At 44.2% G+C, this 16,460-nt stretch overlaps 1 non-coding gene across 1 annotated transcript; it reads right to left on the reverse strand.

Annotated features, from left to right (window-relative positions):
• Positions 1 to 16,125: 16,125 nt before the first annotated feature.
• On the reverse strand, positions 16,126 to 16,199 carry trnai-aau (transfer RNA isoleucine (anticodon AAU)). Its single transcript has one exon. It is a non-coding gene; the product is annotated as a tRNA-Ile (tRNA).
• Positions 16,200 to 16,460: the final 261 nt, after the last annotated feature.

A 16,460-nucleotide genomic window follows, 5' to 3' on the forward strand; every position in this document is an offset into this window, starting at 1 on the left:
GAGGCTTGCTGTGCAGACTACGGGCCTATCACTAGCGGTGTGCAAAAAGGAACAGTATCAAATCTCCTCTATTATGCATCATTTACAGAAATTATTTCGGTATGAGCATAGGAGTCATTGTTTGTAAGTTTGTTGATGAAAGTCGGATTAGAACACGGGTTATTGTGCGCAGGGAATTATAGTTATCGAGGGGATCTCGAACAACAGCCAGTGGGCCAAGGAATGAAGATGGAGTTGAATTCAGGTGCTGGATTTGTTAAAACAAACTATGGAGGACGTACACTTTTAAGGGTCGGACATGGGCAGTGTTGGCGAACAGAGAGGAAGACCAAGGAGTACAGTTACATTGTTCCTTGGATGTGGCATCACACGCGGACAGGGTGGGGAAAGGGCATTTAGCAGACTTACTCTCATAGGTCACAGCAAAGACTACATGAGTTGGTACATCATGTAAGGCTATATAAGGCATTGCTGGGTACAGTTGGAGTATTGCATAGAATTCTGATCCTCCTGCTTTAGGAAGCATTTCCTGAAACTGTAAATGGAGCAAAGATTGACGAAGATGTTACTGATACTGGAGGGTTTGACAGAAACTGAGAGGCTGGATAAGTTGGAAAGTGACATAGGGAGATGAGTTAGAATTGACGTTTTAGGTTAATGAGAATGCAAGGAAATTCTACAGCACACAAGTACAAAAACAACTAGAGAGACACTAGGGCCGCGCAAATATCAATAAGGCCATCCATGAGTGGAATCACAGAAGATGGGTGAGACCCTAAATGACCATTTAATGTCAGAAATTACTGCGGACAAGTCAGTTAAAGACAGAGTGATGGCTTGACAAGAGTTCCATTTACAGAAGAGGTGGTGCTGGAGGTCTTAGAACACAAAGGTAGAGAAAGCACTACGTCCTGAACATGTGTATCCCAGTACATTGTGGCAAAGTAGTGGCAGAGACCCGAGCAGAACTATTTGTATCATTGTCTACGAGGAACAGAGGTAAGGTGATTCGCCACGTCTTTACCCCAGGGTAGTGAAGTCCATAACTAGATTGGATCGAAGTGCTGAAGTAGGAGGTGTTAGCAATTCTGCAAAGTCTAAAAATAGATAAGTCCCCAGGGCTGGATGTGATTTATCCTCGGATTCTCTGGGAATCCAGGAAGGAGATTGCCATGCTTTTGGCTTTGATGTTTCTGTCGTCATTGTTTACAGGAATAATGCCAGAAGGCTGGAGAAGAGCAAATTTTGTCCCCCTAGAATAGATTACTTGCAGTGTGGAAACAGGCCTTCGGCTCAATAAGTCCACACCGACCCTCTGATGAGCAACCCACCCAGACCCATCCCCTTACATTTGTCCCTTCACCTAACACTATGGGCAATTTAGCATGGCCAATTCAATTAAACTGCACATTTTGTACTGTGGGAGGAAATCGGAACACCTGGAGCAAACCCACACAGACACGGGGAGAATGTGCAAACTCCACACAGACAGTTAGCTGAGGCAAGAATTGAAGTCGGGTCTCTGGTGCTGTGAGGCAGCAGTACTAACTGCTGCGCCACCGTGCCACCCCAAGCAGGGGAGTGGAGACCATCCTGGTAGTTATAGACGTAAGAGCCTTAACTTGATTCTGGCTAATGTGTTGGAAAGGCTTGTAAGGGATAGGATTTATATTCATCTGGAGATGAGTAAGTTGATTAGGGATAGTCAACACGATTTTGTGAAGGGTAGGTCGTACCTCAAAAACCTGATTGAGGTCTTTAAGAAGGAGAATCAAGACAGAGTTGGATGAGAGTAAAGCGGTTGATGTGGTGTATATGTATTTCAGTAAGGCGTTTGTTAAGGTTCCCCATGTTAGGCTATTGCCGATAATACGGAGGCATGGGGTTGTGGGTGATTAAATAGTTTGGATCATTAATTGGCTCACTGAAAGAAGACAGAGGGTAGTGATTAATGAGAAGATTGATCCTGGAGTTCAGTACTATTAGATACTAACAGAATGTGTTTTGTGTCCACTGTTGCTGTCATTTACATAAATGACCGAATGAGGGCATTGAAGGATGGGTTAGTAAATTTGCAGAAGACACTAAGGTTGGTAGAGATGTGGATATTGACGAAAGATGTTGTAGGTTACAGAAAGGTATAGATAATCTGCACACCTGGACTGAAAGTTCGCAAATGGAGTTTAATGTGGAAAGGCGTGAGGCGAATCACTCTGGAGGGAGTAACAGGAATACAGAGTACTGGGATAATAGTAAGATTGTTGGTAGTGTAGATGAACAGACAGATCTCTATGTCCATGTACATAGATCGTTGCAAGTTGCCACCCAGGTTTAAGGAGCATTTCAGTGTGTGAGCTTGTATTGGTAGAGGGATTGAGTTCCGGAACCATTAGATCATACTAAACCTGTACAAAAATCTGGCGTGGCCACATTTGTTCAGGTCATTGCATTACAGAATGGATGTGTAAGCTTTGGAAATGATTCAGAGGAGATTTACTAGGAAGTTACCTGGCATGGAGGGAAGGTCTTATGTGGAAAGGCTGAGGGAATTTAAGATGCTTTTGTTCAAGAGAATGTGTTTGAGGTCAATTAATTGAGATATATAAGATAATTGGCAGGAGAGATGGATTGGACAGTGGGAGCCTTTTCTCTTGGATGGCGATGCCTAGCACGAGGAGAGATAGCTTTAAATTGAGGCAGATATTAATCTTAATAAATAGATATGGGATAGATGCCAGCGGTAGGTTCTTTACTCAGAATAATCGGTGCCAACTTTAAAGGTATTTAAACGGTCTTTCTGTGGGCAAATGGACAGGAATTGGAATGGAGTTCATTCGATTGGCTTCAACTTTGGTCTACAGGTTGGCGCAAAATCGAAGGCAGAGGGGGCTGTATTGCGCTGTCATGTTCTGTGTTCTAGTGGGCATAAATATGAGATGGGAGTGGAAATAGATAAAAGAAATTTTAGGAGAAAAGTTTCTACACAGAGGATGGTGCAGTTATGGAATAAGCCACTAGAATGAGCTTTCTAGGGGAAATGGTAGAGAAAAGTACAATTACAACATGTAAAAGTTGGGCAGGTACATGGGGAGGAGAAGGTTTGAAGGGATACGGGTCAAATACAGTGAAACGCAACTCGTTCATGGACTCTGGTCAGCATGGACTGGTTGGGTTGAAGGAACAGTTTCCGTGCTGCATGCCTCTGTCTCCATTTATTGGAGGAGGAGACTACCGAGATAAGGAATGTTGTAAACAGTGAACCAAGTTACAGCGATAGGGATGGTAGTCCGGAATGCAGTACATTTCAAATATGTGGAGGGACTATTGGGCTAGGAGGAGGTTACAGAGATAGGAACTGTTATAGGAGTTACAAATTATTGAAGACATAGAGATCTGGAAAATCTGGAGAGAGAGAGAGAGAGAGAGAGAGACAGCAACAGAGACAAAGACAGAGAGACAGAGAGAAAGCGAGATCAAGAGCAAGAACGAGATACTATGTGATATCACTAGAGTCCTGGAAGATATCAGGAACACATCATTGTGTTGGAAGAATAGGTTTTGCTTCATGATGCATTGGTATAACTGGTTAGGAATAAGCAACCTGTGAGTAGGTGAAGTGATGGCCTCGTGGTATCATGGATAGAGCATGTATCCCAAACCTCAGCTAATGTTCAAGGGATGCAGGCTGGAATCCCACCATCAGAAACGGTGGAATTTGAAATCAATAATTTTAAAAATAGTAATTAACAATCCACAAATAATTGTGAGACCATTGCTGATGTACAAAAAACCCAAACACTTGTCCTTTCGAGAATGATATCTGCCCATCCTCACGTGGTCTGCACGACGTACCCACAGCAAAGTGTTTGCTTCTCAAGGACCCTTTGAAATGGCCAGCAAACTACTCAGCTCAAGGGCAGCTAGGTCTGGGCAAGAAAGGCTGGTCAACCAGAGATACCTACAACCCATACCTGATTTAAAAAAATAATCTATTCGGATGGTCATACTGGAACCGTGCTGGGACCAGTGTCCTGGCCAATCATGTTGGTATGTTTATGGACAGAGCTTTCAACTAACAGAGAGGAGGCAGGGATAGGGTTCAGGTGAAAGAGCTTTCCAAATCCAAAGAGAAAAGTGTAGCATCAGAACACAATGGCAATGTGGCTGAAGACAAGCAATAAAGAACAGGATGGGGCAGAGTTGAACTAAAATTGTACATTAGTGAATAGCTTCGTGACGGAAAATTGTGGGAACGAGTAAGTTATGTTTTATTTTGAATACAGAACGTCGCTTCAACGTCGACGGAGTTAAGACTCAGATAAAAGAGATTTAGACAACAGAGAGACATGGATACAGGGTGAACAAAAATATTCAATTGGTTCACAATCTTGTGCAAACTCAGGCAAAATGGGTAACACTAACAATAATGGATAACAAAGGCGAAAGCATCTCACCACAGATCATGAAGTAGAGTCTATCTGAATGTAAATACTGGCTACTACGTGCCAAGGACACAAGCAGCAGAGCAGTTTTAGCCAACGAACAGTATTCCATTGCTCATCACTGCATTAAACAGGAACTCATTGATTGTTAACAAAGGCTGGGGGATAATTCAGTGAAACTTCAATTTTCGTATAATCTTGTCAATCACACTAACAACAGTGATATTGGAAGTGGGGTTGGGAGATTTCTTTCAGTGTTTCTTTCATAACAGATTGTGCAACTGGCTAGGGATGTAACTATGTCAGACCGACCGTTGTGTGCTGGAACTGAGTGACTGAGTAATGTCACCTGGTGAGATCCTCTGGGAAATGGTGGTAAAGTGCAGTTTAAAGGAATTTAAACTTTTAAAGTGAATCACAGAAAGGACAAATTACACCTAGAAACAAAAATAGCCAGATACATGAGGTTGAGAGGAGAACTGACCAAGATAAACAATCTAAACAAACTGAAAAATGTGTCTGTAAATGAACAATGGAAAACATTTGAGGGACAGTGAAAAATACTCAACAAAAGGACATTCCATTGAAACATGAAACCTCAGCAAGAAATTCCCACCCATCCCTCACTCAGAGCAAAATGGATCATATTAGATTATGAGGCTAAGACGATCACCAAAAACGTCTTAACATCATGAAGTAAGAGAATATTTGAGGAGTAAGTGGTAAAGGGATTGCAAAGGGTCTGCTAGCAGGAGGAGGGCATTTTGAATGGGAATCATGATCAGGTTTAATGATGCGACAGGAACAGGGAGAAGTGAAGTTGCTGGAGGTGGTGAGAGTGTGACAGAGAGTGGTTCGGGTCTGAACCGTGTTACAAAGCCAGTACAGATTCCTGAAGATGGAGGGGTTTGCAGAGATAGGGAGGGACACGTGTATTTTAATTTATACATTGATGGGATGTGGGTGTCACTGATTGGACCAGCATTCCTTGTCCCACTGCGAATTGCCCAGAGATAGCACAGGATCAGCCATATTGCTGTGGGTCTGGAGTCACATGTTAGCCAGACCAGGTTAGAATGTCAGATATCCTTCACTAAAGGAGGTAAGTGAACCTGATGAGTTCTTCCTACATATCAGCAATGCTTTTACGGTGACCTCTTGTACAGATGTAACATGGTGAAAACAAGGGCAGCAGATGCTGGAAACCAGAGTCTAGATAATCGTGGTACTGGAAAAGCACAGCAGGTCAGGCAGCATCTTGACATCCCAGCTCTTACTCTCAATGCTCTGCCCAAAGAAGGTAACCATCCCAAATGCCTGTTTCACCAGCCTGTCTACCTGTGACACCACTTTCAAAGAACTGTGTACCTCATCCATGTGTCTCTGACTGACAACAGTATCCAAGACCCGAACATTAACTTTACAACCCACTCTGGGTTATTTTACCAAAATGGAACATTTTGCATTTATCTAATTAAACTCCATCTGCTATTCTTCAGCCCACTATCCCAGCAGTATTTTTCATCCTGTTGAACCACAGACAGCCTTCTTCACTGTCCATTTAACCACCAATTATCCAGTTTACCATACAGAACATAGAACACAGAAAGTACAGCACAAGACCCTTCGGCCATGATGCCATACCAACCTTTTACCCGACAGTAAGATCAAACTAACCTACACACCCTTCATTTTACTATAATTCACGTGCTTAACCTAGATTCTATCAAATGCACCATTACACCCATCGACCACTCTCTGTGTAAAGAACCTCGATCTGAAATCTCCCCATACACATCCTCCAATCACCTTAAAATTATGCCCCCTTGTACCATGCATGCCATGGGATAAAGCAGTTTCTCACTATTCACTATCTCTGCCTCACACCCTCTTATTCACCTATACCAATTCGTCCCTCAACCCTTCTTCACCCCCAATGAGAACAGCCTAAGCTCACTCAACCTTTCTTCATAAAACATGCTCTCCAGTCCAGGCAACATCCTGGTAAATCTCCTCTTCACCTTCTCTGAAGCTTCCACGTCCTTCCTGTAATAAGGGGATCTGAACTGAACATAATATTCTCAGTGGCGTCAAATTAGGGCTCTCTAGAACCGCAGAATAACCTCATGGCTTTAAAACTCAATCCCCCAGCTAATGAAAGCCAATAAAACATATTCCGTCTGAACAACGTTACCAGCTTGGGTGGCAAATTTGACAGATATCTGGTCATGAAATCCAAGATCGATCTGTTCCTCCACACTATCCAGTATTCTGTATTTATCCCCGTATTTGGCAAAATGAATCACTTCACAATTTTCCAGATTTGACTTCATCTGCCACTTCTCAGCCCAACTCTACATCCTGTCAATGTCCCATTGCAACCTCCAACAGACTTCCACACTACTCACCACTCCGCCAACCTTCGTCTCATTGGCAAAGTTTCTATCCCACTCTTCCACTCACGCATCCAATTCATTCTTAAAGTCACAAAGAGCAGAGATCCTGTAACCTCTCCCTATATAAAACCACTGGTCACCGAGCTCCAGGATGAATGCTTTCCATCTGTCATCACCCTCTGTCTTCTATGGGCCAGGAATTCTTTATCCAGGCAGACAGGTTTCCCTGCATCCTAAGCTCTGTACTTTTTCAATGAGATATAAATGCATTTTGTCACATTCTCAAAGGGCTCACTAAGATTTGTGAGGCATGATCTGTCCCTTACAAGTCATGCTGACTCTCTGTAATCAAACTATGGTTTGCCAAGAAATCATGAATCCTGTCTCTCAGCGTCCTCTCCAATAATCTGCACATCACAAACAGAAGACTGACAGGTCTGTAGTTCCCAGGATTATCTCTACTCCCTTTCTTGAAAAACGTACGGCTGATTCACCTAACATGCTCATCTTCAATTGGTGCGTGGAAACCGAAGCACCTGTCGGGAACCCATGGAGAGAATGTGCAACCTCCACACAGACAGTCGCCTGGGCCTGGAATGGAATTCGCGTCCCTAGTGCTGTGAGGCAGCAGAGCAACCCACTGAGCCTCCGTGCTGGCCCATGTAACTCGCTAAAGCCCTGTTTCTGCTCCTTGGTTCCTCTTCATCTTGACGAGATGTTCTACATCCCTTGGAACCTTGTCAAATGCTTTGCTGAAGTCCATATAGACAACGTAGACTGCTCTGCCTTCATCTGTCGCTTGGCCAACTCCTCAAAGAGTCAATCCAGTTTGTGAAACATGGTTTCCCACTCACAAAGCTGACTATCTCTAATCAGCCTTGCCTTTCCAAATCCATGCAGCTCCTTTCCCACAGAATCTCCACCAAAAAGTTACCCAGCACTGGGCTCACGGGGTTGTAATTTCCTGCTGTTTCCTGCAACCCTGAAGTGATGGAACAGCATTAGCTGCCCTGCAGTCTTCTGGTAACTCATTGTGTCTGTTGATAATATAAATATCTCTGTTAGGGACACTGCAATCTCTTACCTAGCTTCCCACAATATTCTAGGATAGATCGAATGAGCTATTGCGGATTGATCTACCTTTACTTATTTTAAGATTCTTGCAATTTGTCTTCTCTGTTGAGGATTAGTGAGCGGCACGTTGGCACAGTGATGTGCAGTACTGCCTATCATCCCCAGAGACCCGGGTTCAATTCACCGCCTCAGGCGACTGAATGAGTGGGGTTTGTGCGGTGTCTGCGTGGGTTTCCTCCCACCATCCAAAGATGTGCGGGTCAGGTGAACTGGCCATGCTAAATTGTCCGTAGTGTTAGGTTAGGGGTATGGGTGGGTTGCGCTTCGGAGGGTTGGTGTGGACTTGTTGGGTCGAAGGGCCTGTTTCCACACTGTAAGTAATCTAATCTAATCTCCTTACAATTCACCAAGACATAGCTATTTATTTCGCCGAGCTTCCATGTCTTTCTTCACATTAAATTCTGACAACACTACTTTGTCTAATTTCTCAATCACCTTCTGATAGTTAAGGTGCCCTTTTCTCTACCAAGTTAAACGATAGCCCTTCTTGAAACTTGTGTAAATGTTTCCGAAAATTCAAATAAACCGTATCCTTGGCACAGCCACTCCTACAACCGTATCTATTCTTCCATTTATACTCACAACAATAAAAATACAATCCAACAGGCTCAAAACCACGTTCACTTTTTATTAAATGCGTTTCTATTGACATACCCTTTCTAACACATTCCAGATCCCGACTGACTGTCAGGCTAACACGGTTTGGTTTCAGACTGATAGCAGAAAGGGTTATGGGGGTTCTTGTTTCTCAATCTGAAAAAGGTAGCTTACAGGGTCAACAGGTCATAGACGCTTTGGAAATTGGGAGGTTCATGGTCACTGAAGGACATTATGGAGATAGGCAGTAATGTGCGGACTGTATGAGATTATCGACGATAGAGAGTGCAGTGGTGACTGAAGGACATGATGGAGATAGGGAGTGATGTGGGGCCTGAAAGAGGGCAAAGAGATCTGGAGGGCTGTTGGGCCTGAAGGAGGTTGTACAGATCAGGAGGAGCATGGGGACTGAAGGAGATTACTCTGAATGGGAGGGTCGTCGGGTCTGGATGAGATTATGGAGATAGGGAGGGCCGTGGTGTATATTGGAGGTTATGGAGTTAGGGAGGTTTGCCGTGAATGATTCAGGGTACATAGATAGGAAGAGTAGTGGGGACTAAAGGAATTTATGGACATAGGGAGAGCTGTGGGGACTGAAGGAGGTTATATAGATCGTACGTTTATAGAGAAGAGCAGGTATCAACCATTTGACTACAGAGTCGGTCCCACCATTTAATATGATCAGGACTGATCATCTAACCCAGTACAGTATTCCTGCTTTCACACTTACTCTGATATTATAGTGACTACTGGCATTTAGTGATACAGCGGGCTGTAGTAACTGGGACGGGTGGTTGGGGTCGGGGGGGGGGGATGTCTTACAGACATAGGGAGGTTTGCGGAAGCTGGAACAGGTGACATATACACTGAGGGTTTTAGGAATGGGAGGACTTTACAGGGATTTGGAGGAATGCACGAATGGGACGTGGTAACAATCACAGGGAGGATTTTGGGAGCTCGATCTGTAACGGGTACAGCTGAGAACAGAATTGAGTCAAACAGTGAGGGCGGGCAGGGACAAGGTAGGACTAATCAATTAAGCTGCATTTATTTTAATGCAAGGGGCCGAACAGGGAAGGCAGATGAACTCAGGGCATGGTTAGGAACATGGGACTGGGATCTCATAGCAATTGCAGAAACATTGCTCAGGGATGGGCAGGACTCGCAGCTTAATTTTCCAGGATACAAATGCTACAGGAAGGATAGAAAGGGAGGCAAGAGAGGAGTGGAAGTGACATTTTTGATCGGGGATAGCATTATAGCTGTGCTGTGGGAGGATATTCCCAGAAATGCATCCAGGGAAGTTATTTGGGTGGAACTGAGAAATAAGAAAGGGATGATCACCTTATTAGGATTGTATTACAGACGCCCCAATAGTCAAAGGGAATTTGCCAAACAAACTTGTAGGGAGACCTCAGCTATCTGTAAGAATAATAGCGTAGGTATGGTAGGGGATTTTAACTTTCAAAACATTGACTGGCACTGCCATAGTGTTAAAGGTTGAGATGGAGAGGAATTTCTTAAGTGTGTATAAGACAATTTTCTGATTAAGTATGTGGATATACCTACTAGAGAAGGTGCAAAACTTGACCGACTCTTAGGAAATAAGGCAGAGCAGGTGAGTGAGGTGATAGTGAGGGAGCACTTTGGGGCCAGCGACCATAATTCTATTTGTTTTAAAACAGTGATGGCAAAGGATAGACCAGATCTACAAGTCGATGTTCTAAGTTGGATAAAGGCCAATTTTGGAGATATTAGGCAAGAACTTTTGATAATTGATTGGAGGCAGATGTTCACAGGTAAAGGGACGGCTGGAAAATGCGAAGCCTTCAGAAATGAGATAAAAGAGTCCATAGAAGAATGTTCCTGTCAGAGTGAAAGCGAAGGCTAGTAAGTATAGGGAAATCTGGATGACTAAAGAAATTGGGTGTTTGGTTCAGAAAAAAGAAGGAAGCATATGTCAGGTATAGACAGGATAGATCGAGTGAATCCTGGGAAGAGTAAAAAGGAAGTAGGAGTACACTTAAGGGGAATTCAGGAGGGCAAAAGGCGGACATGAGATAGGTCTGACAAGTAGAATTAAGATGAATGCAAAGGGTCTTTACAAATATATTAAGGAAAAAAGGGTAACTAGGGAGAGAATAGGGCCCCACAAAGATCAGCAAGGCGGCCTTTGTGTGGAGCCGCAGAAAACGGGGGAGACACTAAATGAATATTTTGCATCAGTATTTACTGTGGAAAAGCATATGAAAGATATAGACTGCAGGGAAATAAATGGTGACATCTTGCAAAACATCCAGTTTAGAAGGGAGCAAGTGCTGGATGTCTTGAAACGGTTAAAGGCGAATAAATTCCCAAGAAATGATAAGGTGTAACCGAGAACTCTGTGGAAAGCTAGAGAGGTGATTGCTGGGCCTCTTGCTGAGGTATTTGTATCAATAGTAGTCACAGATGAAGTGCTAGAAAACAGGAGGTTGGCAAAAGTGGCGCCACTGTTTAAGAAGGGTGGTAAAGACAAGCCAGGGAACTATAGACCGGTGAGCTTAAACTCAGTGGTGGGCACGTTGTTGGAGGGAATCCTGAGGGACAAGATGCACATGTATTTGGAAAGGCAAGGACTGATTGGGAATAGTCGACATGGCTTTGTGCGTGGGAAATCATGTCTCACAAACTTGATTGAGTTTTTGGAAGAAGTAACAAAGAAGATTGAGGAGGGCAGATTGATAGATGTGATCTATATGGACTTTAGTGAGGCATTCGACAAGGTTCCCCATGGGAGCCTGATAAGCAAGATGGAATACAGGGAGAACTAGACATTTGGATACAGAGGTGGCTCAAAGGTAAAAGACAGAGAGTGGTGGTGGAGGGATGTTTATCAGACTGGAGATTGTGACCAGTGCAGAGACACAAGGATCACTGCTGGGCTCTCTACTGTTTGTCATTTACATAAATGATTTGGAGGCGAGCTTAAGAGATATAGTTAGTAAGTTTACAGATGACACCAAAATTGGAGGTGTAGTGAATAGCGAAGAGGGTTACAACAGGATCTGGACCAGATGGGCCATTGGACTAAGTGGAAGATGGAGTTTAATTCAAATAAATGTGAGGTGCTGCATTTTGTGAAAGCAAATCCTAGCAGGACTTATACTCGTAATGCTAAGGTCCTAGGGGGAGTTGCTGACCAAGAGACCTTGGAGTGCAAGTTCATAGCTCCTTGAAAGTGGAGTCGCAGGTAGATAGGATCGTGAAGGTGGCATTTGGTATGCTTTCCTTTGTTGGTCAGAGTATTGAGTACAGGAGTTGGGAGGTCATGTTGCGGCTGTACAGGGCATTGGTTAGGCCACTGTTGGAATATTTTGTGGCTTTCCGTTCTCCATCCTATCAGAAAGATTTTGTGAAACTTGAAAGGGTTCACAAAAGATTTACAAGGATGTTGGCAGAGTTGGAGGATTTGAGCTATAGGGAGAAGCTGAACAGGCTGGAGCAGTTTTCCCTGGTACTTCGGAGGCTGAGGGGTGACCTGACAGAGGTTTACAAAATTATGAGGGGCATGGATAGGATAAATAGACAAAAGTCTTTTCCGTGGGGTCAGAGAGTCCAGAACTAGACGGCATAGATTTAGTTTGAGAGGGGAAAGATAGAAAACAGACCTAAGGGGCAACTTTTTCACGTAGAGGATGGTACGTGTATGGAAACAGCTGCCAGAGGAAGTGGTGGAGAATGGTATAATTGCAACATTTAAGACGCATTTAGATGGGTATATGAATGGGAAGGGTTTGGAGGAATATCGGCTGGCTGCTGGCAGGTGGGATTAGATTGGGTTGGAATATCTGGTCGGCATGCACGGGTTGTACCTAAGGGTCTATTTCCGTGCTGTACATCTGTATGATTCTGTCACTCATGGAGGATATAGAAATAAGCTGTGCGGTTGCGTCTGGAGAAAATTAAGGGCATAAAGGTTTGTAGTTACCGAAGGAAATTACATCATTCGGGACCAACAGAGTTTACAGAGACTGCATGCGTTCCAGAGACAGGAAGAGTTCCTAGTCATCATTAGAAATGCAGAAACTAATTTATGAGAGAAGCAGGGTCACTCTGCTTTGTACCCAGAGACAAGGAGGCGTCTAACAGCTGGAGGAGGTTACTAAGGTAGAGAGCTTTTTTCTTGTCATGACGGGAAGGTTACAGAGGTCATGAACGTAGTAGGAGTTCAAAAATTTCACAAATACAGGGAGGTCTTTTTTCTGGTCTGGAAAGGACGACACAGACCGGGATGGCTTCAGGAACTGAAGAGTTGTTTTTCGTCCGTTAAGGAGAGATGTGACAGAACCCAGGATTAAAGGCAACAGCAGAAACTTGAAGAGTTGTGCTGGTAGTAGGAGCTGACAGGGATAAACAGGGTTGTTGGGGCTGATAGAGATAGGGGAAGGTGGTATCTATGAAACAGACAGTGGAGAAACTGACCGACATAGTGAGGGTTCTGTGGAACAGATGAATTTACAGACAAGGTGGTAATAATGAAGCCTGAGATTTTTGTCATATTCCTTGCGCAGCATTGTTCCGACATCATGTCCTCAGGTTCTGAATTAAAGCCCATGAACCACTCCCTGTGCTGCTGACTGCGTGAGTGATCTTACCGGCTGTAGGATTTACTGAAGGCTCCAGATCTCACTCTCCATCTGTCTCTGGATGACCAACCATCTTCAATGTGCTGATGGACGAGACAGGAATTGGGAATTCTGCTGAGTCAGTGACATCAAAAATACCTGCAGGAGACAGAGAAATAGACAGAATGGGAAATTATTCTAATGCAATCAAGGCAACACATAGAGAATGGCACTGAGTCCCACAGAGATCTGGAAAATCCCAATCTCAATCAATGGCCTGTGCAGTTGCTTCCCTCTGGTTTGGAGAATGTTGTTGGCCCAGGATCTGGAGTACCTGCAAGAGCGAGAGACACTGACAGAGGCAGTAATTAAACCCACACAGTGAGGGATATCACATGGAGAGAGACTGAGTGATATCAGCAGAGTGCAGGAATGTATCAGGATCACACAATAGTATCATCAGAAGTGGTTCTGACCAGTGAGCACTGCTACCAGTACTCAGGGAAGACTGAGCTATTTTATTGGAATAGGTTCCTCTGGTACCAAGATTATGCAGTGTGCTATAAACGGACACAGATGAGGAGGGGGACAGGTGTGAGGTGAATGGAAATTCGGAAGTCCAAAGAGAAAGGTTGAAATATTGGAACACCATGGAGATGTAGATGAAGACCAAAACAGAGAAACAGTAAGGGAGTGAGTTTAATTAAAATACGACATTGTCAAACAGATTTGTGACAGGAAATTAATGGTTAACATAAAGTACGTGCCATTTACGCCCCTCACAATTCCTCATACGCCACAAGTGACAACACTTCCGCCCCTCACATCATCGCTGATGTCACACACTCAGTGAATTCAGCGGCCCCCACTGCCGTGTTTGCCACCACGTCCACCCCCATCAACAACAATCACCTGCATTGTGCTGACACCCCCCAGGTCCCACTGTCAGCATCCCCGTCCCCAGAAACCTGAGGGGAACACCACCCTGCTCAAGACTCCACGCCCATTCCCCCTAACACCACACTCACTCCAGTTACAGGCTCGGTCTCTTCCCCAAGCTCCACACCACGCCAGATCCCAGCTCCCAGTCTTGGCGAGTTTTCACGATTCTCTCTGACCTCAACCAGAAGGAGGATGAATGACCAGTCCTCAGGAAAGGCCTCAACTTTATCACCCTCTGTCTAAGGGTTAATGAATTAAATACACGCCGTGACATCGAACACTTCTTCTGACGCCCACGAGCTTACTTTCACAATGGAGAGACTCGCCAACCGCCGAGGATCCCATTGCCCACCTCCAATGCACTCCATCCACCAGGAGACCCCGTGATGTCCTATTACCTGCCTACAATTTCTTCATTTCCAACTACCGCTGAGACATGAACCACCTCAAACTGGATATCCATGGTTTCTTTCTGCTCCCGACCGAGGCAGTTGCTTTGGTGTCAGCAACAGCGCAGAACACACTTGCACGTTTTGCTCAATATCACATATTTCTAATGCAATCTTCATTTGGTGGGGCAGTGCAGAACGAGAGGGTGCAAATCTGGTGTGGGAGGGTGAGATTCGAAAGGCAATGAGGAGCAACGGCTTCACGCAGAGGGTAGTGCGTGTCTGCAATAAGTTGCCAGACGAGCTGGTGATGACTGGTACAATTCCAATACTTTTAAGGAATTTGGACGTGTATTTGAATAGGAAGGCTTTAGAGAGACATGGGTCAAGTGCATGCAATCGCGGCTGGATCAGTTGAGGATATCTGTTCGGAATGGACGAGTTCGATCAAAAACTGTGTTTCCAGTGCTGTCCATATCTATTGGCTCTAAAATATTGCATGTGAAATGAGAAAAAAAATGAAAAAAATAATGAAGGAAAATTGTCGAAGTTGTTAAATTCAAACAACTTCAGATAATTTTATTTTCAATTATTTTAATTACCTTTTTTATTTGTGTTTCTTTCATTGTTCTGTACTTTTTATTTCTTGATTGTCTCCCTTTCTGTCGCTTTCCACTCTGTCAATACATTTTTCCTCTCCTCTTCCCGCTTTGCTACGCTTCTCCCCTGTTTTCCATTTAGTCTGCTTCACACATCCCCCACATATTTTGCCACATAGCACTGGCTTCAGCCTTGGTCATTCGCAGCTCCTAATCACCCTTTAATCTCTCCGTGCTCTGTCATTATCACCTTTGCATCTGGAGCCCTGACTCACCTTCTCTCAGCATGGTGTAAATAGCTCCCTAATTCTCCCCTTTTTTAATCTTTAACAAAGGGTCAGTTATACTCGAAACGTCAGCTCTTTTCTCTACTTGCAGATGGTGCCAGATCTGCTTAGATTTTCTAGCATTTTCTCTTTTGGTTTCAGATTCCAGCATCTGCCGTAATTCGCTTCCATAAATGGCTCTGTGATATTGCTGGGGATATGATAACTCCAGTGTCGATGCATAAGAGGTGAACAAGCGAATGAATTCCCTCTGGAAGTCGCGTGAAAAGTAGTAACAGAGATCCAGGAAAATAAGATGAACGAATCTTTGATTTCAATTGAAGCCTGACCTCTGGTTCTCCTCCGAGACTGTGCCAGGTCGACTTAATACTGCATATATTTCATGTTTTGCATTTCTTTGTGAAGACAGTTGAGACTGATTGATTTGCTGCAGACAACATCCAAGAGTCATCATGGGTACGGCGATCGAGTTGTGCATCTATCCCTGTCAAATGTTTTATTGCGCTGGCGAGGCTTTCTGTTTGGTGATTTTATGGTTCACATTGTTTGGAAATACAGCAACGAAGCTGAGATCCGGCGTGGGACCAACGAGTTGCTGTTCCAAGACAGCGATGACTGGCTTTCGAATGAATACACATCTGAATCGATCATGTGACAAGTTCTTGCAGGAGGTGAAATTAAAAGCCGCTGCGAACTTGGGCACAGGGTAACTAACGACACAAGTACTTCACCTGGCCAGTGTGGGGATTGAACTCACGACCTTGGCGTTATTAGCACCACGCTCTAACCAGCTGAGCTAACCGACCAACGCAGCCGAACTCCCAAAGCAAATGCCTACATTGCCCGTGCTCACAATCAAGGCGTCTATTCATTTTTTGATTTGATATCGATCGCCCGCTCGTCTGAGGTATTTCCTTTCGTTGCAAAACTTTTCAACAAAAAAATAGCATTGACTTTTCCGAACGCGTACACTCGAGCTAACCATTTGCTCTGATATCCAAAATTAAGCACAATGTCCGGACGCCTGCAATTTCAATGGCAATGCCACCAGCTCAGCTGCAGCTTGT

The sequence above is a fragment of the Hemiscyllium ocellatum genome, unplaced genomic scaffold, assembly GCF_020745735.1.
Source record: "Hemiscyllium ocellatum isolate sHemOce1 unplaced genomic scaffold, sHemOce1.pat.X.cur. scaffold_356_pat_ctg1, whole genome shotgun sequence".
NCBI classification, from domain to species: domain Eukaryota; kingdom Metazoa; phylum Chordata; class Chondrichthyes; order Orectolobiformes; family Hemiscylliidae; genus Hemiscyllium; species Hemiscyllium ocellatum.